Here is a 26,781-nt window from a genome sequence, read left to right as displayed (position 1 = left end):
CAGGTCTTTGTTCAGTATCTCTGAGACACTCAGGTCCAACTGTGTTTTGTACAGATTGGTGCAGTACCTCGTCCATCACTGCACAGCCTTCTCCTTGTTCATGTGCACTTCATCCTTGTCTTTGAGAGCCATCCGCTTTGGCTGCCGCTACCTATGAATGTTCCTAATCATCTTATACACCTCCCTGGTCTTACGCTTGCTGTAATACCTCTTTATGGCTACATCTACACTAGGGGAAAACTTTGAAATGGCCATGCTAATGGCCAAATTGGAGAATACTAATGAGGCACTAAAATGAATATTCAGTGCCTCATTAGCATGCTGCTGGCCATACCGCGTTTCGCTCACGCGTGGCTCGTTTACACCGGGGTCCTTTTTGAAAGGACCCTGCAAACGTCGATAGGAATAAAGGGATTTCAACATTTGCAGGGTCCTTTTGAAAAGGACCCCAGTGGAGACGAGCCGCACACGAGCGAAAAGCGGCGCTTTCGAAGTGCTGTGGCCGGTAGCATGCTAATGAGGTGCTGAATATTCATTTCAGTGCCTCACTAGTATTCTCCGATTTGTCCATTCTCATGGCCATTTTGAAGTTTCCCCCTAGTGTAGATGTAGCCTATATGTTCAAGCTGCTCCTGTAACCATTTCTCCTTTTTCATTCTGGCTGCTTTCCTTACCTCATTGCATTTCACTCGATAGTGCTGTTCCGCCCCCTCTGAAACATACCTTCTGATCTTCAACACTCTCTTCTCTTGGACCAGTTTCAGTGTCTCCTTCATAATCCATCTTTTATCAGTTAGTTGTACTGGCATCAGATTTCATTCATATTGTTGTTTTACAATCAGTGCATCTAAACTCATCTGAACAACCCCCTCCTTTTTCCAGGCTTGGGACTGGAATGGAACCTCTAGAGGCTCCATGATGGAGTTAGAAGCCTCCCCACTGTGTCTTATCTACGGAACAGCTCCCCCTGCACCTGTTCCACCTTTTGGTTTTAGACAGAGAGGATGAGGCAGGTATCCACCCAAATAAGGAACATCCTCATCAACGATTGAGAAGATCACATATGTGACACAGCAAAAGTAAGAATATTATATATAATATAAAAGAGTCATTGATGAACCTTACCCTCCCAAGGAACAGTTACTCACATCAAGTAGAGAAATTATGGAGCTCGTTCTGTAGGAGAATTTACGGTCACTGTAACAGATTTTTCCTACTGGGAAAGTAACAATTTGCTGGCTGCAAATAGCAAGAATAGAGAGAGCCAGGCTGGGCCTTGTGGTTAGAATAAGTGCCTGGAAGCAAGGAGACCTATTTTCTATACACAGCCTCTGCTGCTTCCAGCTGTGTGACTTAAGCAGGCCACTTAGCTTTTGCTTCTTCGTTTGTGAAATGTGTACCTATTTCACAAAAATTATTGCAAGTCTTAGTATTGTAAAGCACTCAGAGCCTCGGAAGAAAGGTGCTAAATGCATTCGTCTTAATTTATTCACCACTCCTTCCTCAGGCAAAAGTGCTATTGACGAATTTTTGCCTGGGTAAAAATGAAGGCATCCAGCATGTTAGCAGAACTCTCTGAGGAGAAAATGGAAAATGAAGGATAAAGAAGTTCTCTTGCTTATGCCCCTTCCAGATACAATCCTGGTGGAACAGGGCTGCATCCGTATGCTTAAAGATAAAATTTGGCTCCCTGCTGTTATCTTACACTTTTTAAATATCTTCCAGAGCTTGTTTCCTTCTCAAAAAAGGAAATATTTTTCTCTGTTCTTTGAAAATATTTCTGTGTTGCCATTCATGATTTCGCAAACTTTCTTCTTTTATTTTATTTTATGTAGTAAAAATATTTGATCTCTGCCAATTGCAAAGTCCGTGTACAGCCAAGTGTGAATGCCTAAGTTCCACTCTGATGTTTGTGAGTGCATCTTTCCATGTGCTTTAAAGTCAGCTGTTTTACTTAAATGGATGAGTACAATAGCTTGTTCAAGAAATACAATTATGCCCCAGCTACACATCTTGGATCAGAATCCAGCAAGAAGGGAGGACCTGCAGCACTGGGGAAATACTTGTGCATATTCAAATTAAAAATTTACACCTCCATCCAGTAAAACTGTTGAACACTTCTTTCTTGTCTGCTCTAACGGGTAGGTTTTTATTACTACTTGCATGCAGATAAATTCAGTGATGGTTGGTTCAGCTCACTTCTGACAATATTTTGAAAAAAAAAAAAACCCCATGAACTACCCTGTTACTTGGACAGAAGATATCTTTGCTGGTTAAGCTTGAGGGGGAAAACTGGATACAATTATATATTCTTTTAATTATTCATACCGTGAGTCTGAAGTGGAGTATGTATACGTTTTTCACTTATCTGCTTTATAAAATTCAAAAAACCAAGCCCAGCAGCAGTTTTGTTCTTGGCATTATGGCAAGTTTCCTTTCCTTGAGTAGTCAAAGAAATTTTTCCCTGGAGATTCTGTCATCTCCCTACATCCCAAAAAGTTGAGGAGGCAGCAGTCAGGCATTACACCCCACCCCACCCAACCCTGGTTTATATTTTTGTAGAGCAGAGACTTCACTCACCTCAGATGAGGTCTCAGTGCCTCTGGGTACTACATGTCTATCCTTGGTGCCACCAACCTGGGTCTGTTGGCGTTACATGTTCATTTGTGTTTCTGAGTTGCCAGTGTGTATCAATCCAGAAGGCCCTTTGTAATCAAGACTTACTTGAGGACTTGTAATGAGGACCCTGACTCCTTCTTTGCTCATCTCCTCCCAGAACACATTTATTTTTCATCAGGGAGTCAGATCTGTTTTGGGGAACAGCCAGCATGAAAGCAACACAGATGCCACAACCCACATAAACATGAGGAAATTATTTTGATCTGACCTCTCAAGTGGCTGGCTGTACTTTCATGAGGGAGATGCAAATTCCTGGCACATAACTTCTCATGATTAAGGCAGAGCAGCCAGAGCAAGTGACTGGCCTTTGGCAAAAAGAATGACATCTAGAAGTAATAATTCTTTGCAACCCAAATAGGCTCATGGACTTAGGATCCTCTTGGAGACTGATTACCATTTAGGCTTTCATTTTAGAGAACCATTATTTTTCTAGACCTCCTGATTGTATTATTATTCCTATTGCAATCACATGAATGGGTCTCATTCAAATAACCTTGAAAACCTAAATCAGCACCTGCTAGTAGGTGGTTGCTTGTTGGGTTCGGGGGGATGGGGGGACAAAAGCAATGCCACAGAGAAGCATCAGCTCTGTTCATTCTTAGTAGCCAGTACTTCTCTTTGAATTTAGTTATCGATGACAGTGACCTTTGTGATGACAGAAGACCGAACAAACCTCATCTACCTGGTTGAGTGGAATCTTATTCATTGTGTGCCAAGCTGAAAGAATAATGACTGATTCCTTCTTTAGAGTTTGGGGGCTGAGATGTGCTGAACTTAATTTGAAAGATTCCATTTCATATTGTGGGTCCCCTGAGTCAGCCTACCAAATGACCAACTTACTGTAATATCATAATTAGCCATGTGTTATTATCAACACCATCTTCCTTCACAAGCCTAACACATGGCTAATTACATTAGCTTGGTGCACAAAAGAGCACAAGGGAAGCTGGCAAAAGTGCACAGGTGGAGCAATTAGGATTCCCATTGTAGCAGTTAGCAAAGCAAGTCTCTGAAGGCTATGGGTTGATGTTATAGGACTGGCATCTTTTAAATTTAATGCAAATATAATGACAAGGAAAAAAACCCACACCTCACTCCAACTGAGTGCTGCTTTTGCCATCTCTGGCACTGAAGGACACGGCTCACTTTTCACAAAGGAGGTAGTGGGGTGTGCCCTTTTTCCCTAATTAATTTTGGTAAAATAAAATGATTGGAAAGATATTTGCAACTTTGCAACTACAGTAACATTGTGTTCTTCACAGGGCTTGTCCACCCTGAAAATGCTGCAGCTGTCCAACTGCACCAGTTTAGTGAAGACACTGATCACTCCAGCCAGAGGGCTTCTCCCATTGGCCTAGGTAAGTCACCTCCCTGAGAGGTGCTAGCTAGATAGACAGGCACATTTTCACATCAGCCCTGTAGTGGCTATACTACAGGGCTTGTTTAACTTGTTCTTTTTTCTTTTATCCTCTAAACCTATCCCCTCCCCACTAGCATTCACCATGTCAGGCATTTCTGCATCAGACTTCTTGGTGAAGACTGAAACAAAGAAGTCATTAAGCGCCTCTGCCATTTCCAAGTTTCCTGATATTGTTTCTCCCTCCTCACTGAGCAGTGGACCTACCTTGTCTTGATCTTCCTCTTGCTTTCCCCTATGCTGCCCTTTGTGGTTGAGATAAAGGCCAACACTCAACTGCTGGAGAGATAGGTTGCGGCCTGAACAGGACCTATTCCTCTTGCACCATAATCTGTGCAGAAAACATGCACCCTAAGCCTCATTCTTACTGAGTTTACTGGGGGGAAAACATGGTCTTTAATCTCTAATGTCTTTATCTCTTAGGAATATTTAGATTTTATCCTATTCATTAATTTTAATTTTCAAACAGTAGTCTGTGAAGATTGGCTAAATTAAATCATTTTTGCAATTAGTGTCAAATGAATCCATTATGGGAGGTAGGTAATGGCAGAGATACAGAGCTAGTTACATTTTGACAGATACCCTCATTGGGTTTAATGTTTTGTATAATACCTTCTTAAAGGAACAGAGAACTCACCTTCCTGCCAGTCTTCCAGCCGCTTTTAATCATCTCACCAGTTTAAAAAGCATCTTGTATTATTAGGGCTATTGACAGATTTAAAACAAAGATTTCTTTGGCACTCTCCATCCTGGAGAAAAGCATTGTTAACCCAGGATGATATCAAACACCATTTTCCACTAGGAAACTCTACAGTTAACCACAACCTTGTTAACATATTTTAAAATATGATTTGTCCACACTAAGAGCTAAGTCAGGTTTAATTAACCTAAGACACACAATAAGCTAAGAGCTAAGAGAGGTTTAATTAACATGTAGTTAATTCATTTTTTAATAAAATGAATTTCTTAGCATAAATAGGATTCATTTCCACAGGCATGGTAAGCCTTTGGAACTCCTTGCCAGAGGAAGTTATGAAGACCAGGAATTTAACAGGGTTCAAAAAGAGGTAGGTAAATTCATAGAGGTTAGGTCCATCAGTGTCTTAAAGCCAGGATGGGTAGGAATGGTGTCCCTAGCTCTGTTTTTCAGAGTCCAGAAATGGATGACAGAAGAGGGATTACTTGATGATTACCTGGTCTGTTCACTCCTCCCTGGGGCATCTAACATTGGCCACTGTCAGAAGACAGGCTACTGGGCTGGATGGACCTTTGGTCTGACCCGGTATGGCCCGTCTTATGTTTTTATTAACTGGTGCTAGCTTCTGAATTAAAGCTGAGTAATAGTTTAGCTAGAAACCATTTTAAATGCCTGATCATTAATTCAATTGGACCTTTACCTGAATTGCCTATGAAGGATTGTATGAAGAGTTTCTTGGGATACATTGTTTAAAAAAGAATCAGTGTTGGCATTTCTAGTTTGAGTAAAGTGAATTATTATTCATTATTTTACTGGTTTCAGATGCACTTTTGTCAAGTACCTGTGTGAGTAAGCTTTTTAATAGAATAACACTTTGTAAATATTTTTGCAGTCTGACCCCAGGAAAATTCCCAAAGGCCGAAGATAGATTTGGTAGTTTTTTGTTTTTTTTTTAACTTGATTCATCAATATTTTCACAAATAAAAGCATAAAGTTTGGAACTATATGATTAAAATGAAAGATGGGCATGAGTAAAAATTTTCAAAAGCACTAAGTGACTTAGAAGCCTAGGTCTATTTTCAAAAGCAGTTTAGGATCTTAGAAATCTAAATTTCTTTGAAAAGTCAACAGTACAGACACCCTCTGAGTGCCTAAATCACTTCCAAAAATTGACGTTAGGTAACAATTTTATGGCTTGGATTTATGGCTTTGGACTAGAACTCAGCACGAGACCTCCAGCATGTGTCACTCAGAGCAGCATCTCCCACGATACTGCAGTATTTTTCCCCTACGCATTATCAAATAGGCACATAACAAGCCAGTTATCCTGCTTCCTAGAAGGATTTGGTGGTCTGCAGCAGACACCAACTAATACCTCATCTCATGCTTTATCTGTTGATATATTCAAGGCAATTTTCTTCTGAGTGAGTAGTGACTCTGAAATAGGTAAGACCATTTTTGACATAGCCAAATGGGGACGGGGGGGGAGTGGCACTATCTGATTCTTCCACGGTAGGATTTCAACATTCCAGTTGTGCACATTATTCCACCAGATTTCACTAATACCAACTAGATCAAATGAACAGATGAACTACGTAAAAGTTTCCTCTGCACTTCTGCTTTCACCTCACCTACGCACTCCCTCTCTGTGGCCCTACTATGGTCCAAGACCTCTTTGTCAACCTCCTCCTAGCAGTGGACATCTATAAGACCAAGGAGAGGAGGTTGGCTGAGGGGTCTGCTGTAACTGTGGTGCCTATTTCTGCTCCTCCCGACATTTGCGCATCCTGGCAGAGTTTCCCCTGCTCCTACTTATAGGTGGACCTTTCTCACGTATTCCCCTACTGCCCTCCATAAACTCACCCATCAGTATTGCATATGGGCCCTTCTTTCCCTGAACTTCAAGAGTCTGAAGTTGCCCAGGAGTTTAGGAAAGGCTGGAATAAACGTTTGGGATGGAAGTTTGTGCACTGAATTTTGCAGCCAGAGGGCCCAGTAGACTTTCTACTCCTGACAAATGCCAATGTTATAACCTGGGACTAATCTAGTCTGAAAATCATCAAGTATCAGAATTAGGAAAGAACAAACCACATTAGCAATGGGCCATCCAGTGTAACTCTATTAGGAAATTAAGTAATACTTACCAAGATGTGTTGACACAAAGGCTTTTTAATTAATTTTAAAAACAAAACCAAAAAAACCTTGCAAAAGGAAGCAATGTAGTCTACCACCCTCAGTTCCCAGTGCATTTATAAATGGGCAAACTAGCTATTACTGAATATGACTCATCAAGATAAAAAAAAGTTAATTTAGTCAGCGCTGTTGTCAAGTCACTGTTTAATGTTACTTTCTATATTTGCTGTGATAAGCACTAAAATTTGCACACTGGTTGATAAATCATTGTTTAGCAATGTCTAAAGGGTCCAGTAAATGGTTTGAAATTGCCACAGTGTAATAAATGGTTATTTGATAATGAATGAAATTGTTTGAAAATACTGTTAAAATGTCAAGTTTTAACACACACATCATTACTCAAAAGGAATGCAAACATGGAAACCACAGTGACACCATAAATATACTGCCACAAATGCATTTATTTGTACAGGGCAAATAGTAGGTGCTCTGTACAAACTAGTATAAATTGATACATGAAGTTAATTTCAATCTGTAAAAGTAATTGCATTGGTTTAACTTATTTAACTCTCCTTACAATAATATTTATTGCAGACCAAGAAAGTAAAGAAATAGATGATGATAAATAGATAAAATACATAGGAAATGGGAATTGTTTTCCAATTTAATTACACTGTCATATAAAATTATCACACAAATACAGCATGCTGACAGGAGGAATACATTAAAACTCCATTATGCTATGCGGAGCAGTATAGCTTTTGCTGGTGGTTGTTCCATAAATATTTTGTTCATTTAAACCAATATCCATCTTTTCAACAACTATAGAAAGTTAAAACTCCTGTTACAAAGACTAGCACTAAAAAAGGGCAATACAGAGTGTCTTTGCTTAGAGCAGGGAGCTGGTGGGCAGTAATGTGACATACCTTCTCCTTCACAGACATGCTAGACACCTGCCACCAAAAAAAAACAAAAACAAAACAAAAAAAAAACCCAAAACTCCCCCTACCTCACATTCAGGATAAGCACTTTCCATTCTCTATAAACACAGGGTCTGATCCTGCAGTTCTTACACGTGTGTGACATCCATAGACGGTACTATGGAAAGGAGTCAGCAGTATTGGAAGCTGAGCAGACTGCTGGATTTTATTTAGGCTGTTGTAAAACTTTTAAAAGAAAAGAGCACCTGTCTTGCTGCTCCCAGAGGTTTGAAGTTATAATGCCACGTTAGTTGTCATAGGATTTCTTAGCTCTATTCATGATGAATAAAGTAGTGTGTAAGCCACTTGCCAATTTTCAGTATGGTGTGTCCTAGATTTTTCAACCTCTACTGCTGAGGCAGCTGTCATTTTGGTATCAATAATGTGTTTGAACTTCTATAATTCTATGAACTATGTGTTTGTCTTTATTTGTTGGCTTTCCCTCACCCTTTTGTTTAAAAGCTCCATCACCACCTTTTAAATTTTATATGCCGTGATATCATCCAGAAGGAGAGTTCCAACTATGGAACTGTGTCTCTCCGTACCAACTTGATGTTTTCCTTCACCAAGACTTACATTCTCCTCAGCACCGAAGCTGACAGATGCAGGATGGGACCTTTTTATGTGTCCCAGAAAGTCTCTATGTATTTCTTAGCTTCTCCAGTTCAGCCACTCTGGCCTCAAGAATCCATACTCAATCTCTGAGGGCCATGAGCTGCTTGCACCAAATGCATAAATATTATCTCCCACAAGGCACATACAGTGCAATAAACTGGCTATTTTCTGCTGTGCTACTGCAACAAGGCAACCAGATTAGATGGAATCCCTACTGAAGTCTTCAAAGAAGGTGGGCCAGAGTGCCACAAACAGCTCCACCTCCTGATTCTTAAGATCTGGGATAAGGAGCAGATGCCACAAGATTTCAGAGACACACTGATCATCAGTCTTTTTAAGAAGGACAACAAGTCAGAATGTTGACACTATCGTGGCATCTCCCTCTGGCAACAGCAGGGAAAGTCTTAGCTCGAATCCTTGCAAACTGACTCCTGCCACTCTCAGGAGAAATTCTTCCAGAATCTCATTGTGGCTTCTGACCATTCCGAGGAACAGCAGACATGATCTTCACTGCCCGGCAACTGCAAGAAAAATGTCATGAAGACAACCAAGCCTTATATATGAGTTTCACTGACCTGACCAAAGCATATGACTCAGTCAATTGTGGCTCCCTGTGGACCATCCTATCAAAGATTGGCTACCCCAAAAAATTCATTAGCATTTTAAGGCTGCTTCATGACAACATGACTGCCATGGTATTGAGCAACAACGGATCCCAAAGCGACCTTTTTGAGGTTAAACAGGAGTCAAGCAAGGCTGTATCATTGCCCCATCACTATTCTGCATCTTCATCGCCATGACCCTTCTCCTGATTGATGGCAATCTTCCAGATGGTGTGACGATTATCTATAAAATGAAGAGGAAGCTTTTCAGTCTCAGGAGACTAAAGGCTAAAAGCAAGACCTCCACAACCTCTACAATGGAGCTCCAGTATGCAGATGACGATATGGTTGTTGCTTTCTCCCATAGCCTTCACAGCATTTTAAGTGCCTTCACTAAAGCATATGAGAATCTTGGCCTCACACTGAACATCAAAAAACCAAGCTGCTCCACCAACCTTCACCGATGGGACAATCTCATGTACCTTCTATTGAAGTCAGTAGAGAACTGCTGGAAAATGTGGAGCACTTCCCATGCTTTGGAAGTCATCTTTCGTAAAGTTGATATTGATGTGGAAATCCAGCATCATCTGAGCTGTGCAAGCTCTGCTTTCGCCCGCCTGAGACAAAGGGTCTTTGAGAACCAGGACATCTATCCCAAGACAAGGCTCCATGTATACCGTGCAGTGGCTGTTCCAAAGCTACTATATGTAAGTGAAACATGAACAACATAGAAGTGTCAGTTGAAGGCATTTGAATAATTCATCAATGCTGCCTCAGGAGAATCCTAAATATCTCTTGGGAGGATAGGCACATGAACACTAGCATCCTGGAAGAGTCAAACATGGCCAGCATTGAAGCCATTATCATTCATCAACAACTTCATTGGACTGGTCACATGTTTCAGATGTCTGATCAGCACCTCCCAAAACAGATTCTGTTTTCTGAACTGGAGGAAGGGCAGAGGAGCATTGGGGGCCAGTGGAAGTGATATAAGGATGTGCTGAAGGCACACATGAAAAAGGGCAGCATCAGTGTCAACACTTGGGAGAACCTTGCCCAAGACTGTGCCCAGTGGAGAAGAGTAATCTGTGAGGGAGTGGCACAGTTTGAGAGGTCCCGCCACAGTGCAGACAAGGACGGGCAGAGAAGAAAAGAGTGTCAAAAACTGCCCTGTGCCCCTCCAACAGCTACTCATACCTGCCTCTTCTGTGATAGAATCTGCGGGGCCAGAATTGGGCTGATCAGCTATCATCACAAATAGGAGGGTGAAATGAAGATGTCCTACTCATTTTCGAGTGACTGCAAAGAAGGCTGGACATCTGTCTGCATGATTTTTATTCTTACAGGGTTTTTTGTGTGTTCATTCCTTGTGAGTTATTTGGGGGTAGGGGTGTGTGCATTAGTGACCTTAGTTTAGAGAATGTAAATGCATCCGGCTCCCATGTTCCTTCACAAAATTCCTCTGTTCACTAGTTCCTTTGGTCACTTAGGACTGTCTTTTTAACTCCTTTTCTCCCTACATGAGCCCTTCTCTCTCAAGGGATCCTAAATGCATTAGGATCAAAAGGATGGCACGTGACAGCCCTGTTCAGAAGTACTCAGTCTTGCCTAGCAGGGCACTAGGGTCCATACAGAGTGCCCCAGACAGCCCACACTATAAATGTCAATAAAGCAGTCAGCTGGGAAGCAAACAAGCATACAACCACCACCACCATGAACAAACCCAGACAGCACACTTGTGCCAAGGATCACATAGTCACTCTTCCTTCACCTGGAGGATTCCCTCATGAAATTCTTGTTTGCTGCTTTTGTTTACCAGCTTCCTCTGAAAATTAAAATTCTTTTGCCATAGCCAACTTTCTGTCGCCTACATTTAAAGCCATTGAGGACGTTCCAACACTCACAATGATTCTATGAGTCAAAATCCATTTTGCAGGAAACTATGAGATTTCAAAATTAGATTTGAGCTGGGGAAAGTATTTTGTTTAAATAAAACCAGCATGTTTTCTGATTTTTGACCTTTTAAAACTTAAAATTTATATAGAAACAATTTAATTACAAAAAGACATTGTGAACTAATGAATCAAAACACTCCACTCTGAAGACAGGGAAATGAGACATTTCAACGGTGTAAAAATGCTTCATTTTTTAAGAAAATTTGGTCAAAATTGGCAATGTACCCCAAATGTTTCCAATCCATTCTTCTCATACCCCAGGAAAGACACTACCACTGAACAGACCTAAAAGTCCATCCAAAGGTGTTTTAGAAGTCAAGGACCCACATTTAGAGGTCATTTAAAAGAAAGCATTCATAGTCACTTTCTATTAAAAATATTGAGGGTCCATTAAGTGTATTGTGATGATGATTGTTATTTTAATACAGCTCTGTGAAACTTGTGGGGATCCAGACAGATGAGATTAGGTAAAAATAATTTTCACGGATATTTCCTTTAGGTTTGATTCATACAAATTCTCATTTGGCCATTTTTGTTTGAAGATTCAGGTTTTCAGAAAGGCAAAATTAAACTTCTCTGAAGTGGCAGAATTTCAGCAGCTTTCAGTCAGAAACACCGGATCTTAAGCTGACCATCCAGGTTCTCTTGGGAGCTTGTGCGGTTTCAGGTTTCACTGTCAACATTTCATAAAGATTTTATCAGTAACCCAGAAGTCGTAGGCCAGGGGCCTGCAACCTGTGGCTAACAGAGCTGTTTGTGGCTCTTTAAGGCCGCCTTTGTGGCTCCCAATGCTATAACTGCCAAACAAAACAAAAAACCCTCTCCTGATTATTTCCAATAAATGGCGAACATCTATGAGGCCAATAATGAATAACTCCTACCTAAACAGCAAACAATATGTGATCTCAAAACATTGGTTAACTGCCCCTTTAATATGTGCGGTGCCTTGTGGGATATGATGCTGTATCTGTGTTTTGATCATGTTGCTAATATAGTCTAGATTTTGAAAAAGAGAAGGAAGCTTGCAGCATTCCTGCTGGGAAGGGCAACCTGCATTTTAGAAAGAAAAGTGAAATTAAAGATTAATTAAAATTGGCATAATTAAAGTAGATTCAGGAGTGCAAGTCAGGAAGACAGTGGTACAAACACACACATGAAGTGTGAGGAAATAGAATATGCTGAAAGTTTGTGAATATCCTGCAGTAAACATGTGTCGCATTACAAACCATTGTGTGTGTGCTGTTCTTAAGATAGGGGTTACAAGAAGTAGGGGTTGGTATTATTTATTAAGGAGCGTCTCATATTCACATGCATTGTGGCTCTTGAATTATTGATTTTTTTTACCAATTAAAAAAACAAACGGCTCTTCTTGCTATTTTGCTTGCCGACGCCCGACTTAGACTATTTCTGCACTATAGACCTTACAGTGGCACCACTGTATGTTCTCTCATATTGCTGCACTTTGCCTGCAGGACAAATCTCTCCTACCAGCATAATAAAACCACCTACAATGAGCCGTATTAGCTGTGTCAGCAGGAGAGCCTCTTCTGCCCAAATAGCGCTGTCTGCACAAGCACTTTTCTTGATGAAACTTATGTGAGTCAAGGAGTGGTTCTTCTCACAACCCTGATTGATGAAAGTTCTAGCTGCAGACAAAGCCGACAGTACCCAATTTTGCTGAGAACACTCAGGGCAACATGACAAAGTCACCAAAAAAAAAAGTTGCCAATGTGTGGGGGCCTAGGGAGGGGGCCTGGGCACACCCTGCATGCCCTCATGGGTGTCTATGTCCCCTCCCTGCAGGTAGTCCGTGTACTCAACGCCGTGCTCCTCCAGAGGGTCATCTGCATCAGCGACCTGGATGCAGCCATCGTGGGCTTTGGCACACTGGGGTTCCCCAACTGCTTCGGGGCCCTCAACAGGACCCACATACTCGTCCGCACCCTGGAGCACAGCGGAGGAGAATACAGGAAGGGCTACCACTTGGTGGTCCTGCAGGACATGGTGGACAGCTGGGGTTGGTTCCAGGATATCTACATTGGCTGGCCCAGCTGCACCCATGACGTGTGGGTCTTCTGCAACTCAGGCCTGTGCTGGAGGCAGGGACCTACATCCCCCAGAGGGAAAGCCCACTGGGGGATACCACCGTGCCCTCTGCCTGGTGGCTGACACCACATACCCACTCCAACCCTGGCTCTTGCAGCCCTATATGGGTCATCTCAACCCCAGCCAGGAGCGCTTCAACAGCCAGCTCAATCACACCCACCAGGTGGTTGAGTGCACTTTCAGCCACTTGAAGAGGTGGTGATACTGCCTCCTTGCCCACCTGGATGTGGGCATCCTCAATGTCCCCCAGGTGGTGGGCACATGCTGCACTCTACATAATATTGTGAAGAGTAAGGGGGAGGCCTTCGTCTGGTTGAGGCCAGCACAGGCTATCCCCAGATGGCTGCCCCAGGCTGACTGGAATGGGATCAACATCCGAGGGGCCCTGCGTCAGCACTTCGACCAGTGCCCCAGTGAGCGCCACCCTGTGCGGGCCTCCCACATGATCTCCCCACCTCCTGTGCACTCTCCCCACTGAGTACATGGCATGCAGAGGTTTGGGAAAAATAAAGCATAATACTAAAACTGTGGCTAGAACATATTTGTTAACAGAACAGCAGGCATAACTATATACAGGGTGGGCTGATAACTATATACAGGAGGTGGGGATAACTACGTATGGGGGGGATAACTATTTACAGATGGAGGGGGACCTAGGTGGCTCGGGGGAGACCTAGGTAGCCATCACTCCACGGTTGGGGGGTGGAGGGGCACAACCCCTGTTGGCTCTGGGTCCTATGCCCCTGCCTTGTCTCGGGTCCCAGGTGGGGAGTATGGGGAGTTATGGCTGGGGATCGGCCTTGGCCCTGTGGTAAGGCCCAGTGAGCTCCACTCCCTGGGAGGGGCTGGGCCATGGCAGGAGGGGCAGTGGGGCTAAGAGGGGTAGTAGAATGGGGCAGCTGGGCCAGGAGCTCCTAATAGCTGTGTCTACACGTGCACGCTACTTCGAAGTAGCGGCACTAACTTCGAAATAGCGCCCGTTGCGGCTACACGCGTTGGGCGCTATTTCGAAGTTAACTTCAACGTTAGGCGGCGAGACGTCGAAGTCGCTAACCTCATGAGGGGATCGGAATAGCGCCCTACTTCGACGTTCAACGTCGAAGTAGGGACCGTGTAGACGATCCGCGTCCCGCAACGTCGAAATTGCCGGGTCCTCCATGGCGGCCATCAGCTGGGGGGTTGAGAGACGCTCTCTCCATCCCCTCAGCTCACTGGTGGCCATGTGGAGCGGCCCCTTAAAGGTCCCCTCCCCCTCCCTTCCTCTGCAGGAAGCTGAGGGAACGTGCAGGCTGCAGCCTGCACACGCGGCCAGCCTGCGCCACCCTCAGCCCCACAGAGCTGCGATGGCTGGCCGGCAGCCCCCCCTAGCGCCCCCAGGGGACCCCCCCAAGGGGAGCCAGGGCAGCCAGGCTGGCAAGCGGCAGCGGGGCCCCTCCTGCACGGAGGCCGAGCTGCGGGACCTGCTGGGGCTCTGGAGCGAGGACGAGGTGCTCCAGGTAACGGGGAGCAAGAGGCGGAACGCGGATGCGTTCGCTCAGCTGGCCGACGGCCTGGCTGCCCGGGGTCACCCTGCCCGCACTCCGGATCATGTGAGGAGTAAGGTGAAGGAGCTGCGGCAGGGTTATGCCCGGGCCCGGGATGCGGCCAGCCGATCTGGGGCCGCCCCCATCACTTGCCCCTTTTACAGGGAGCTCAGGGACATCCTGGGCTCCCGGCACACCTCCTCCCCTCCGGCCACCCTTGACACCTCGGCTGACGAGGCCCAGCAGGCCCTGCAGCCGGAGTCTGCCCCAGAGGCAAGCCCCGCACCCCGGGGGCCCCCCCCCGGAGGCCATCCCCGGGACATCGCGGCAGGAGGAGGAGGAGGAGGAGGAGGGGGGCTCCTCCTCCACAGAATCCAGCCTGCAGATCCTCCTCCTGCCATCCCGGAGCAGCAGCAGGGCCTCCGCCCCCCGGGGATCTCCGGACCGTGGGAGCGGACCGACAGGTAGGTACCCCCCTCTGGTGGACACCCCTGGGCTTGAGGGGCGGGGGTAAGAGATATGTGTCCAGGGCCCCCCACATGCTCACATGGCCATGGCCCCAAGGACACCAGGGCCATGGCCCTCACAGCACTGCATCCATCAGCCCCTGCCCCACCCCACCCCGCATGACAGTGCCATGCCCCATCCCCGGGCCAGGGGGGAGCGGAACCTCGAGGGGCCCCCGGGAGGAGGGGGTGGGACACCCCACAGCAGCAGCATGTGATGGAGTCGGGGGAGTGCCAAAGGGAGACTCAGGCTACATATGAGCACCAAGAGCCAAATAGCTCCCAGGGCCAAAGGAGGATCCTGGGGCTACAGCTGGCAGGTGACACCTCTGCCCTGAACAAACAGGAGGGAGGAGCCGAGCTGGCTTGGACTTGGGGGGCGAGGGCGGGGCCCACAGGTAGAGGCTAGGGGAAGGGAGAGCTGGAAGGCAGCCAGCCTGAGGAGGGGGAAAGCTGCATCCCCGAGGGGCCCCCCTTGGGGTCTTCTCCCCAGGACGGGTTGGAAGGACTGTCTCTTCCGACAGCTGGTGTTGTCACTCCTGGCAGAAACTGGGCATCTGTGGCCTAAGAAACCTCTCCTGCTGTCAGACCCTGCGGGGTGAAGTGAGAGTCGCTCCCACCAGGGGACGGGGTGCAGGGCAGGGGGACCTCTGAACCCCATCCATCACAGCAGCATCTCCCGGGGACGGGGATGGGGAACCTGCAGCACAGGGCTGGGGGGACAAAGGCCACGGCTCGGGGCCCACACTAACGCCTGTCTCCATTCTTCTTCCCCCCCTCCTCTCCTGTGTCCTGCACCTGCACCATCAGAAGGACCGGAAGAGAGCGCCGGTGAGCCGTCAGTCGTCCCGGAGAGCCCTCCGGGACCATTGCTCCAGGGCAGCCCCTCAGCCGAGGACCGACTGGCCCCACAGCGGGCTAGACGGCGGACCCCGCGCCACCAACCGGCGACGGACCCCCAGCTGCTGGCCATCCTCCGTCGGCAGCTGGAGGTCGCGGAGCAGCACCTCCAGCTGCAGGAGCGGGCGCTGGCCTGGCGCCAGGAGGCATGGGGGGCCTACATGGAGACATTTAACCACTTGGTGGACTACCTGGCCCCCCATGCCGCGCTGGCCGCAACATCGCCCGCCCTGCCTGCTCCTGCAGCCCCACCACCAGCTGCTCCGCCTGTCGCTGTCCCGTCCGCCGTCGCCCCGCCACCCACCGGCGAGGGCCGGAGCGCTGAGGGTCCCCTGGAGCCACCTGACACTCGCCGGCCACCGTACCTTCCAGTCCAGCCCACTCCCACCCAGCCACGGACCAGGCTGCGACCGTGGCGGGGCTCCCGGCCGCCAACGCCCGGTGCCGGGCTATAGGGGCGAGGGGCCCGGGACGTGGCCCCCCCCTTGTATATAGTTGGACCCTGTTGTTTTCGGCCCCCAGTTTGCCCCGTCCCCCCCATGTAAATAGTTCTCCCCTTTATCCTCCCTGGTTTTCTTTTTATTATTGCGGACAGTTGTTTCTTTGTATTGTTTTATTTTTGTACATATTGCTTTTGTTCAACGTTTGTACATAGTTTTTGGTTTGTGGTTCAAATATTTATTTACAGTTAAAAAAAAAGGGTTCGGAAAGAAACAAAAAAAGCTTACGTTCAACCACAAGTGCGTGCTGTCATTTGTCCAGGACAAGTGGGAGGGGGGTGCGGTGGGGTGCTCCATGGTGTAGGCGTTGGGGCAGGAGTGTGGGGGAGGAAGGGGCGGGCAGTAGGGGGCCTGGGCAGAGTTCACCCCGCGGCCTGTTCATCAAAGTGGGCCCGCAGGGCCTCCCGGACCCGGGTCCCCTCGGGGTCCACCTGCCGACTGGGGGCAGCAGGTGGCTGGACGTGTGCCCTGCCGGCCTCCGCAGCCCAGCCCTGGAAAAAGGTCTCCCCCTTGCTCTCGCCCAAATTGTGCAGGGCGCAGCAGGCACCCACAATCTGGGGGATGTTGTTGGGGCCTGCATCCAGGCGGGTCAGGAGACATCTCCAGCGTCCCTTCAGGCGGCCAAATGAGCGCTCCACCACCTGGCGCGCATGGTTCAGGCGCTCGTTGAAGTGTTCCTGGCTAGCGGAGAGATGGCCCGTGTAGGGGTGCGTGAGCCACGGCCGGAGGGGGTAGGCCGCATCTGCGATGACGCAGAAGGGCATGGTGGTGTCCCCCAGAGGGATCTCCCGCTGGGGGATGTAGGACCCCGCCTCCAGCCGGCGGCACAGGCCCAAGTTCCGGAAAACCCGGGCGTCGTGGGTGCTGCCAGGTGAGCCCACATAAATGTCCTGGAAACGTCCCCGGCTGTCCACCAAGGCCTGGAGGACGACAGAATGGTAGCCCTTTCGATTCAGGTATCGTCCTCCACTGTGATGCGGGGCGCGGATGGGGATGTGAGTCCCATCCAGAGCCCCGAAGCAGTTGGGGAAGCCCAGGGTGGCAAAGGCGGCAATGGTGGCATCTGGGTCCCCCAGCCTCACGAGCCTGTGCAGGAGCATGGCGTTGATGGCACGCACAACCTGCAGAGAAAGCACATGGGACAGCACCAATGAGGGGTGAGCAGGGTGTGCGTGGCCCTGCCCTGCCCTGCCCTGCCCTCCCCCCGTGGGTTCTCTTACCTCCATGAAGACAGCCCCGACGGTGGCCTTGCCGACACCAAACTGCTGGCCCACGGATCGGTAGCTGTCTGGAGTGGCCAGCTTCCAGACAGCGATGCCGACCCGTTTCTGCACTGTGAGGGCATGCCGCATGGTGGTGTCCTGGTGCCTGAGTGCGGGGGTGAGCCACTGGCACAGCTCCAGAAATGTCTGCTGGCTCATCCTGAAGTTCCTGAGCCAGCGGTCGTCGTCCCACTCCCCAAGCACCAGCCGCTCCCACCAGTCGGTGCTGGTGGGGTAGCTCCACAGCCGCCGGCGTGTGAGGTGGGGGCGGGGGCGGGGTGCTGCAGGGGTAGGGGTTGAGCCCTGCTGCCCTGGGGGCATCTCCTCCTCTGTGGCAAGGAGGTGCTCAGCTGCCTCCCGCATGGCATGGAGCAGGGCAAGCCCTGCTCCTGCCGGGAGGGCTGGGTGGACCTCTAGCTGCTGCTGCTGCTGCTGGGGGTCCATGACTGCGGCGCCCGGGGTCTGTGTGCCTATGGCTCCTCAGACCGCGTGCTGTGCAGGCTGAGTATGTCTGGGAAGGGCTCTTTAAGGGAGCGGTTAGCTGTTGCCCCGGAAGCGCTAGTCCGCCCGGTGACCCTGTCTGCAGCTGTGCCTGGCATCCCTGTTTCGATGTGTGCTACTTAGGCGTGTAGACGTTCCCTCGCTGCGCCTATTTCGATGTTGGGCTGAGCAACGTCGAAGTTGAACATCGACGTTGCCGGCCCTGGAGGACGTGTAGATGCTATTCATCGAAATAGCCTATTTCGATGTCGCTACATCGAAATAGGCTACTTCGATGTAGGCTTCACATGTAGACGTAGCCAATATGTGCCCGCGATGTCCCAGAAGGTGGCCATAAAGTGCCCCCAGGCTGTCTGGCACCAAGCGGCCTCCCGCTCCTTGAAATGGAGGTGCCACTCTGCCAGTTCCACCTGGCGCTAGATGGAGGCTGTGATGTGGGGTTCCTCGGCTGGCCGCCTCTGGCTCTGATGGGAGCAGGCCTGTCCCAGTGCTGGTGGTGCCTGCAGATAGTCACTGTCCCTCGCCTCCAGGGGGCTGTCCAGGACCATGGATGTGGTGAGACTCTCCTGGACCTTGGATGGTGCAACTGCGGGAAACGGGGGAAGTGAGCAAAAGGCTGTGAGTTCAGACTCCTGGCTTGTGGCTCATGCCCTCCGTCCCCCCGTGGGCACTGGGTCCCCATCCCCTCTCCCCCATCCATGGGTTCGTTTGCCCTGTGGGTGGTCCCATTTTGCAGTTCGGTCCCTCCCCTCTCCCCCAGGGGCAGAGCGTGGCGCTGTCAGAGGGAGCAGGTGCTTACAGACACTGGTGGTCATGCCGCCATCCTGGGGATGTGGTCTGGCTGGGCCCAGGTGGGCTGCGGTCTGCCAATGGTGTGGGGGACCCCTGGTCGTGTATGGTGCGCCTGCCCCATGATCTGGGGATGTGTGCCCTGAGGGTCTACCACCAAGGTTGAGGGACCCCCGTCGGGTGTATGCCCAGCTGGAGGTGTGGTGGGGAGGTCAATGACCAGCTCCTCCTCCTCACTGGACCAGTCCGTGCCCTTGGTGTCTGACTCCATCTCTGGCCCTGGTGGTTCAGGGCTGGCCGATGATCCTGGTGCCAGCTCCTCGGATGCAGTGTCGAGGACAGCCAGTGAGGAGGAGGTGTCCCGGGGCTCAAAATGGCCCTGAGCTCCTGGTAATAGGGGCGAGCTGTGGGGGCGGCCCTGGACTGGCTGGCTGAGTCTCAAGCCCAGGCGTAACCCTGATGCAACTCCTCCACCTTACTCCTGACATGGTCAGGAGTGCGGGCACGGTGACCCTGGGCACTCAGGTCGTCGGCCAGATGGGTGAAGGCAGCCACTTTCTGCCGCTTGCTCCCCATAACCTGGAGCATCTTCTCCTCGCTCCAGAGCCCCAGTGGGTCCCAGAGCTCTGCCTTGCTCCAGGAGGGGCCACACTTCTTTCCTGCCGGCTGGACCCTTGAGAGCCCTGGGGTCGGTCGGAGGGGGAGCTCTGGGACTGCTCCCATGCCTGGCTGCTCTCCATCTCCAGCAGGGGCCTGCTAGGGGTCGCTCTGAGGCATGCAGGGGCACCACGCTTGCTGCCACAGGTTTCCTGGTCCGTGCGGCTTTAAGAGCTGCTGCGTGCACAGATCATAGAGCGCCGCAGGGGCTGGACAGCACGTTTCCGCATCCCAGCTGAATGCCGCCATGGTGGACCCCGCTCTTTCGAAGTAGTGGGACGCACAGCGTCCGCACATGTCATTTTTCTATGTTAGACAACGAAGTAGCACCCTATTCCTATTTTCTGGTTAGGATAGCGGTTCTGAGGTCTGCGGCACCTAACACTGATTTCAACTCGAAGAAGCACGCGGCGTGTGTTGGCACAACGCACGCTACTTCGAAGGGATGCTTGCTCTTTCAAAGGAGCAGGCTAGTGTAGGTGTGGCTCAGGTCTATAATGGCAGGAGAGATAAGGCATAGAGTATTTCTGCGTAAAGGTCCCTGTTCACTACAGGACTTCAGCAATTCCATGACAGCCAAGTGGAACATTTACTCGCTTAAAGCCCTTGCTGAATTTTGGCCAAAGCAGTGATGGGAATTTACACCTACTCTTATCGTATCTTATGTATGCACATCATATCAATTGTGCTGTAACTTCCATTTCCAGTCATCTTTCCTTTCTGTGAATTAAACGGATTGTAGTTGCCACAGGCTGGCATGGCATATTGTGTCTCTGATTTGTCAGCTATGCATTGATTCAGATACAAATAAGCCATACGTTAGGGAACTAGGCTCTTAATTCGCTTCTTAGAGAAATTCAGCTACAGGGAATTTTACAACTATTGTATTATAGAGATCAGATCTTTTGAACTACTTTAGAAATAAATATGGATTATTTCTATTGGTTCTATATAAGGATAATTCAAACCGCTTTGAAGATTCAGCAGCAACATATAAACATAATCATTTCTCAGCCAGATACACGAGTCACTTTAACTAAGAAAGCCTTGCATTTTAAATAGCTTACACAATCAACTTAAATACTTCCATCACTGTCTACATGAAACTTTTTTCTCTCATACGTACCTAGATGTATGTACATATATACTCTTCTAGATTTTACACAGCTTAACTGAATTAAGTTGTTTGAATAGCAAAGCATTGAACAGCTTGATAAATGAAAGGATAATTCAGTTCCATTGCTAAAAATCAAGTGTAAAGTTATTATGATTGTTTCCGGCTATCTGTGAATAACAGCTGCATAAAGATATTAATTTATGAATTTTATTGAGTAGGTGACCACCCAGCGCTTAATGGGAGCTAGCAATTAGTGTATGTAAATCAGCTAAGCCAGAAGTATCTCTGTTCCTGTTCTGAATAGAGGAAGAGTTAATTTGTAAGAATACATGTCCCAGCCCGTCTGATTTGAAAAAGTCACGTTCTCGACTGCTGAAAATCTGAACACCTACAATATTTGTTGTGCATTTTATGATTACTCTTAATGCCCTTGCAAACACATATAATAAAATGCTAACAAACCATCATCCATTACCTAATTATATTTATTTAGACAGATAAAGTTGGGGGGGTATGGAAGCCTACAGTAAAAATATTGTTTCTCATTTGGCAAACAAAGACTAAAGTTACAGCTTAATTATTCCTGGTAATGCTGTAGAAAGATTTTTCTGTTAATCTTGCTCAGATCCTGAGATGATTTTTTTTTCGTAGCAAGGTTTAAAATGTGTATTGACTCCCAATTAAATCTACTTCCTCTCCAGCAGGGGAGTTACTAATGGGATTTAAATGTTTGTGGGGCTTCGTTGGGACTCACAGAGGGAGATATTCTGACATTGATGAAGTACCTTTTCGAAAGACAAGACAAACACCATGCAAGATAATATTATAGCTGCTTTGCAAAATTTTGTTTATGGAGAAATATCAGAATAATTCATCTTAATTAAGAAACATCCCTCTAAAATTCTACATCTGAGTGAAAGGAAAATAGAGGCCAGTCCCATAAAGCAGTACTCATGGGAGCAGCCCCTCAGAATTCACAAGGATCACTTACCCGCTTTATCCCAGTGAATTGTCTCATTAACCTGACTGCCAATCCTTTGGCCCTGTGATACTTTCTCCAGAGTGCCCAGGACTCCTTGTAACTCAGGAGCTGTGTCTACACGTGCACGCTACTTCGAAGTAGCGGCACTAACTTCGAAATAGCGCCCATCGCGGCTACACGCTTCGGGCGCTATTTCGAAGTTAACTTCGATGTTAGGCGGCGAGATGTCGAAGTCGCTAACCTCATGAGGGGATCGGAATAGCGCCCTACTGCGACGTTCAACATCGAAGTAGGGACCGTGTAGACGATCCGCGTCCCGCAACGTCGAAATTGCCGGGTCTTCCATGGCGGCCATCAGCTGGGGGGTTGAGAGATGCTCTCTCTCCAGCCCCTGCGGGACTCTATGGTCACCGTGGGCAGCAGCCCTTAGCCCAGGGCTTCTGGCTGCTGCTGCGGCAGCTGGGGATCCATGCTGCAGGCACAGGGTCTGCAACCAGTTGTCGGCTCTGTGTATCTTGTGTTGTTTAGTGCAACTGTGTCTGGGAGGGGCCCTTTAAGGGAGCGGCTTGCTGTTGAGTCCGCCCTGTGACCTTGTCTGCAGCTGTGCCTGGCACCCTTATTTCGATGTGTGCTACTTTGGCATGTAGATGTTCCCTCGCTGCGCCTATTTCGATGTGGTGCTGCGCAACGTCGAAGTTGAACATCGACATTGCCAGCCCTGGAGGACGTGTAGACGTTATTCATCGAAATAGCCTATTTCGATGTTGCTACATCGAAATAAGCTATTTTGATGTAGGCTTCACATGTAGATGTAGCCAGGGAGAAAAAGATAAAGGCTTGCAGGTGCTTAATTGGGTACAGCTCCCTAATGCCTTCAGCCTCTTAGCCACCCAAACAACCTCCTCAGAGCTAGTTCTCACTTGGCTTTGCAGATTAACAAGATGTGCACCCCACTCCCCAAGTGCCTTTGGAGCATTCACCTGCCATATCTCGCCCATCACAGCCAGTCTCTGAAATACCAGGTTTCTACCAGGGACAGTGCGTGCACCAGCTGGTTTGATTCCACTGAAGAATATCTCCTATGTGGCATCACAGCACTCAGATATATTTATAGTGAAAACAGTCATAAGTTTATTGTCAAAAGCTCAGATTTAAGAGATAGTGAATTAGGATAATGCAAACAAACGCATAAAAACAAAGTCGATGCACACTTTCTAAAGACTAAGGTGAAGTATAATAGGCTACCCATGTGTGTAAAAGTCAGCTAATCTCACTGTACATTGTCTTCCTGTTGCTTCCAACCAGGGGAGGTTGGGATCTTGTTTTCGTAAATGTAATTAAGCTGGCCAGTTCCTTGCTCAGGTGCAAGACAAAGAGGTATTCTTTTGCCTTCTCCTTATATCCCCCCCAAATTAGGGTGACCATCCATCCCGTTACGGCCAGGACAGCCCCATATTTCAGGTGCCAAGAAGGCATCCCAATTTATTTTAACAGAAGGACTAATTGCCCTGAATTCGGGCTCCCTGCTGAGCTGCCCTTTTCTCCCAATCAGGGGACATGGCTGCTGCCTGGTTCCTGGCTCCCTGCAGCTCAGGGGAGCTGGGAGGAGCACCGATGCGGATGCCACCCCTTTCCCAGCTCCCTGTGGCTCAGTGGAGCTGGGATCCGCACTGGCGCAGCTGCATCCTGACTCCCTGCAGCCCAGGAGAGCCAGAACAGCCCAGCTGCCACCCCTTTCCCAGCTCCCTGCAGCTCGGTGGAGCTGGACTGGTGCAGCTGCTGCCTGGCCCCCATCTGCAGCTCAGGGGAGCCAGGAGCTGGGCCACCATGGCTGCTGCCCCTTTACTGGCTCCCTGAACAGCAGGGAGCCGGGAGGAGCACCAGCGTGGCTGTCTCCCTGTTCCTGACTCCAAATGCTTGGGGAAGCCAGGAGATTCACCGGTGGGGTTGCAGTCCCATTCCTAGTGCCCCAAGGCAAGGGGCAGCCGGGAGCCGCAGCTGCCCCCACAGCCAGGGACCACCCCCCACGTCAAGCTGGCAGCCCCCACAGGGCAGCCACCACCTGAGTAAGGTGACCCTGTGTCCCGTTGTGGCTGGGACAGTCGTATTTCAGGCACCAGGAAGGCATCATCCCCTCCCCCACAGGGTGTCCTGTATTTGGCCTAGGGAAATATGATCACCCTACCCCAAATGCATTGATGGTCCCCATAATAAGAATGACTTTTTGGATTTACTACCTGGTTCGCCAACTTCACACCCTCATACAGTCTTTGTATGCAGATAGGGCTTCTGTTGTGCAGGCTTCTGAGGCTTACCTTACATATGAACAGAACATACGGGTGAATGCACATCCATGGTTGGGCAGAAACCTCTTTGTCTGTCCTGCATCCTTTCTTGATTCAAACTTTAGGAACATATTTGTGTGCACAACCACACACACATATTCCACATAGCACATGTTTCACAGAGCTATTAGTGACCAGAGTGATCCTGGCTTTCATGGGATATTCTTTATGGGTGAGTTTTGTGGAAGCAACGTGCTTGGTGTAGTGAGCTTGTCAGGCCTGAGGAGCTGTTGTTAGGAGTGAACTCTGCCAGTTGGCACTGAGGGTTTCTTCCAGGAACTGGCTGCCTTTGGAACCCAGCAGATACCAGTCCAGGAAGGCTGGTGAAACAAAGACCACCTCTGATTTGATTAATTTCTATATTTACCTAGCAACTAAATTGTTACCACTCTGTGCAAGTGATCATAATGCAGTTTAGCTCCAAAGTCCCCCAAGTTATAACAGTGCAAAATATAGAAACAATTCCTTTGCCTTAAAAGGATTGCTCAGTGATAACTAAATTTCAGTAAGACGAACACCATCAATATCATTACTGATCAAGCGTTCGATTCGGACAAAACCTGCTGTAAAGAGGATTGAACAGCGTAAAGAGGAACAGAAAGTTTTGACCCAGAGTTTAAATCTTAACCTTTGACACAGAGGATGCAGAAGCCTGAAACTAGATTAAGAAAAAGCTGACCAAAGAAGCAATCATAGCAGCCCCTGGCTTTCACATAGGATGCCTGGACATCTAATGTCTCTCTTTTCTCTCAGGGTAACTCAGTAAATTAAATGGGCAAAATACAAACCTTTGGCATGTGATTAAAAACTGCACCACCATCAAAAAATTCACTAGTTATCAGATAAATGACCCAAAACAGAAATTCCCTTGTTCAGGAAAGCACTTAAGCATGTGCTTAAATCTCATTGAAGTCAATAGGCTTTAAAAATTACTTAACGTGTTTTTCTGAAAGAGGGCTTTAGCAGGTGAAAAGTAGCAATACTGAGGAATAAATAGTTAATGTTCTTTTTATGGTCTGGGTTATCAGCATGCAGAGGGACAGATCAAGATTCTACCACCCAGCTACAGGAGTAATTTCTTTGTAGATCTACCAGTGCAGCCCAGATTTGGAGGACTGCTCAGATAATGAACATTTTGTCCAAAGTCCTGTTGAGTGGAAAAGATTGTGCCTCCTCTTGGCAGTCACTTGGTAATGAATAGGATGTCTTCATGTCACCCTCTTATTTGTGAGTCCATTGATGGCTGACTAGTCCAGTTCTGAAGCTGTAGATCTTGTCAGAGAAGGGGGAAGTGTTGGTACCTGTTGCAGGGGTTTTTCTGTCTGGATGTCCATTACAGTCCGAACATTCCATGCTGCAAAGTTTACTGTTTGATTTTGACCTCATAGAGCTGAACCCACTGGATGTGGTTATCCAGTCATAGGAGCTGAGGTGGACTATGTTTAGGGCACCTTTTCTAGCCCCCTCCCCATGTGAGGTGAACAGAGTGGATCCTAGTAGGACTGCTAAGTTGTAGATTCAGCAGCCAGACAATTCTACCATCTCAGTCCTCAAAACAGAATGACTGATAACTACATCCCCTGCCCATGTGCTGATCCACGACTAAAAGCTTCCAGATTGCACAATCCTGCTCCTGTCACCATTTGCCAGTGGCCGTAGGGCTTAAGTTTAGGCGAGTAGTAGGCAGAGGAAGACGCCTGTGTGTGACTTCTTTTAACATGGGTGGGGACTGTTGCACTGCAGCCACCACACAGTCCTTGATGGATAGAAGGCTCAGGTCCAGGTCGGCATGGGATCCACGATGAATGGGAGTCTCCTGCAGCCTTGATCCGCCGTCACAGCTGCTGTAGCATCACCTCTTCCATCCTCTGCCTCTTCTGCCACTGAGGATTTTAAGGCTTGTTCTTTGCCTGAACCCTCCCACTTGACCTTACTGGCATGGGTGACCCTGCTGGGAGTATAAGAATCCCTACGGCATCGCTTGTTGGAACACACAAGCCCACGCACCCATGACAAGGTGACGATCCGGAGAGTGAGAAAGATTGTACCAAAGAGTATGACTAACATCTGCCTGCATCATGGAGGTTACAGCACCTAATTCATTACATGTTTGGCAAGCCCCTTGAGCTTCCTATCTGAAAAGTACTGTAGCAGTACAGAGGATTGATGATGTAATTCTCATTGTTAAATGGAAACTGGATATTGGAAAATTAGATTAAAAACCCTTTTGTCATGAATATACACTGGATCATGCCATCTGGGCTAGAAAAAGCTTCTTCACCATTTTAGAAAGACTCATAAAAATTCTTCTGGCAGATTTAAAAGGTAAAATCTGCTATGTTTATATTGATGATACAATCATTTTCTCTTAGGACTTGGATCAGCATTTAGTTAATATAACAGCTGTACTCTGAAAATTACCATCTCCAGGCTTACTGTAAATCTTAAAAATGAAAATGCTGTACTATATAGATTAAATAGTCTGTGGCACATTATGTGGGAAAAAATTAGCCGT

The sequence above is a fragment of the Carettochelys insculpta genome, chromosome 12, assembly GCF_033958435.1.
Source record: "Carettochelys insculpta isolate YL-2023 chromosome 12, ASM3395843v1, whole genome shotgun sequence".
Lineage (NCBI taxonomy): Eukaryota > Metazoa > Chordata > Testudines > Carettochelyidae > Carettochelys > Carettochelys insculpta.
Note: the sequence above shows the minus strand (reverse complement) of the source record.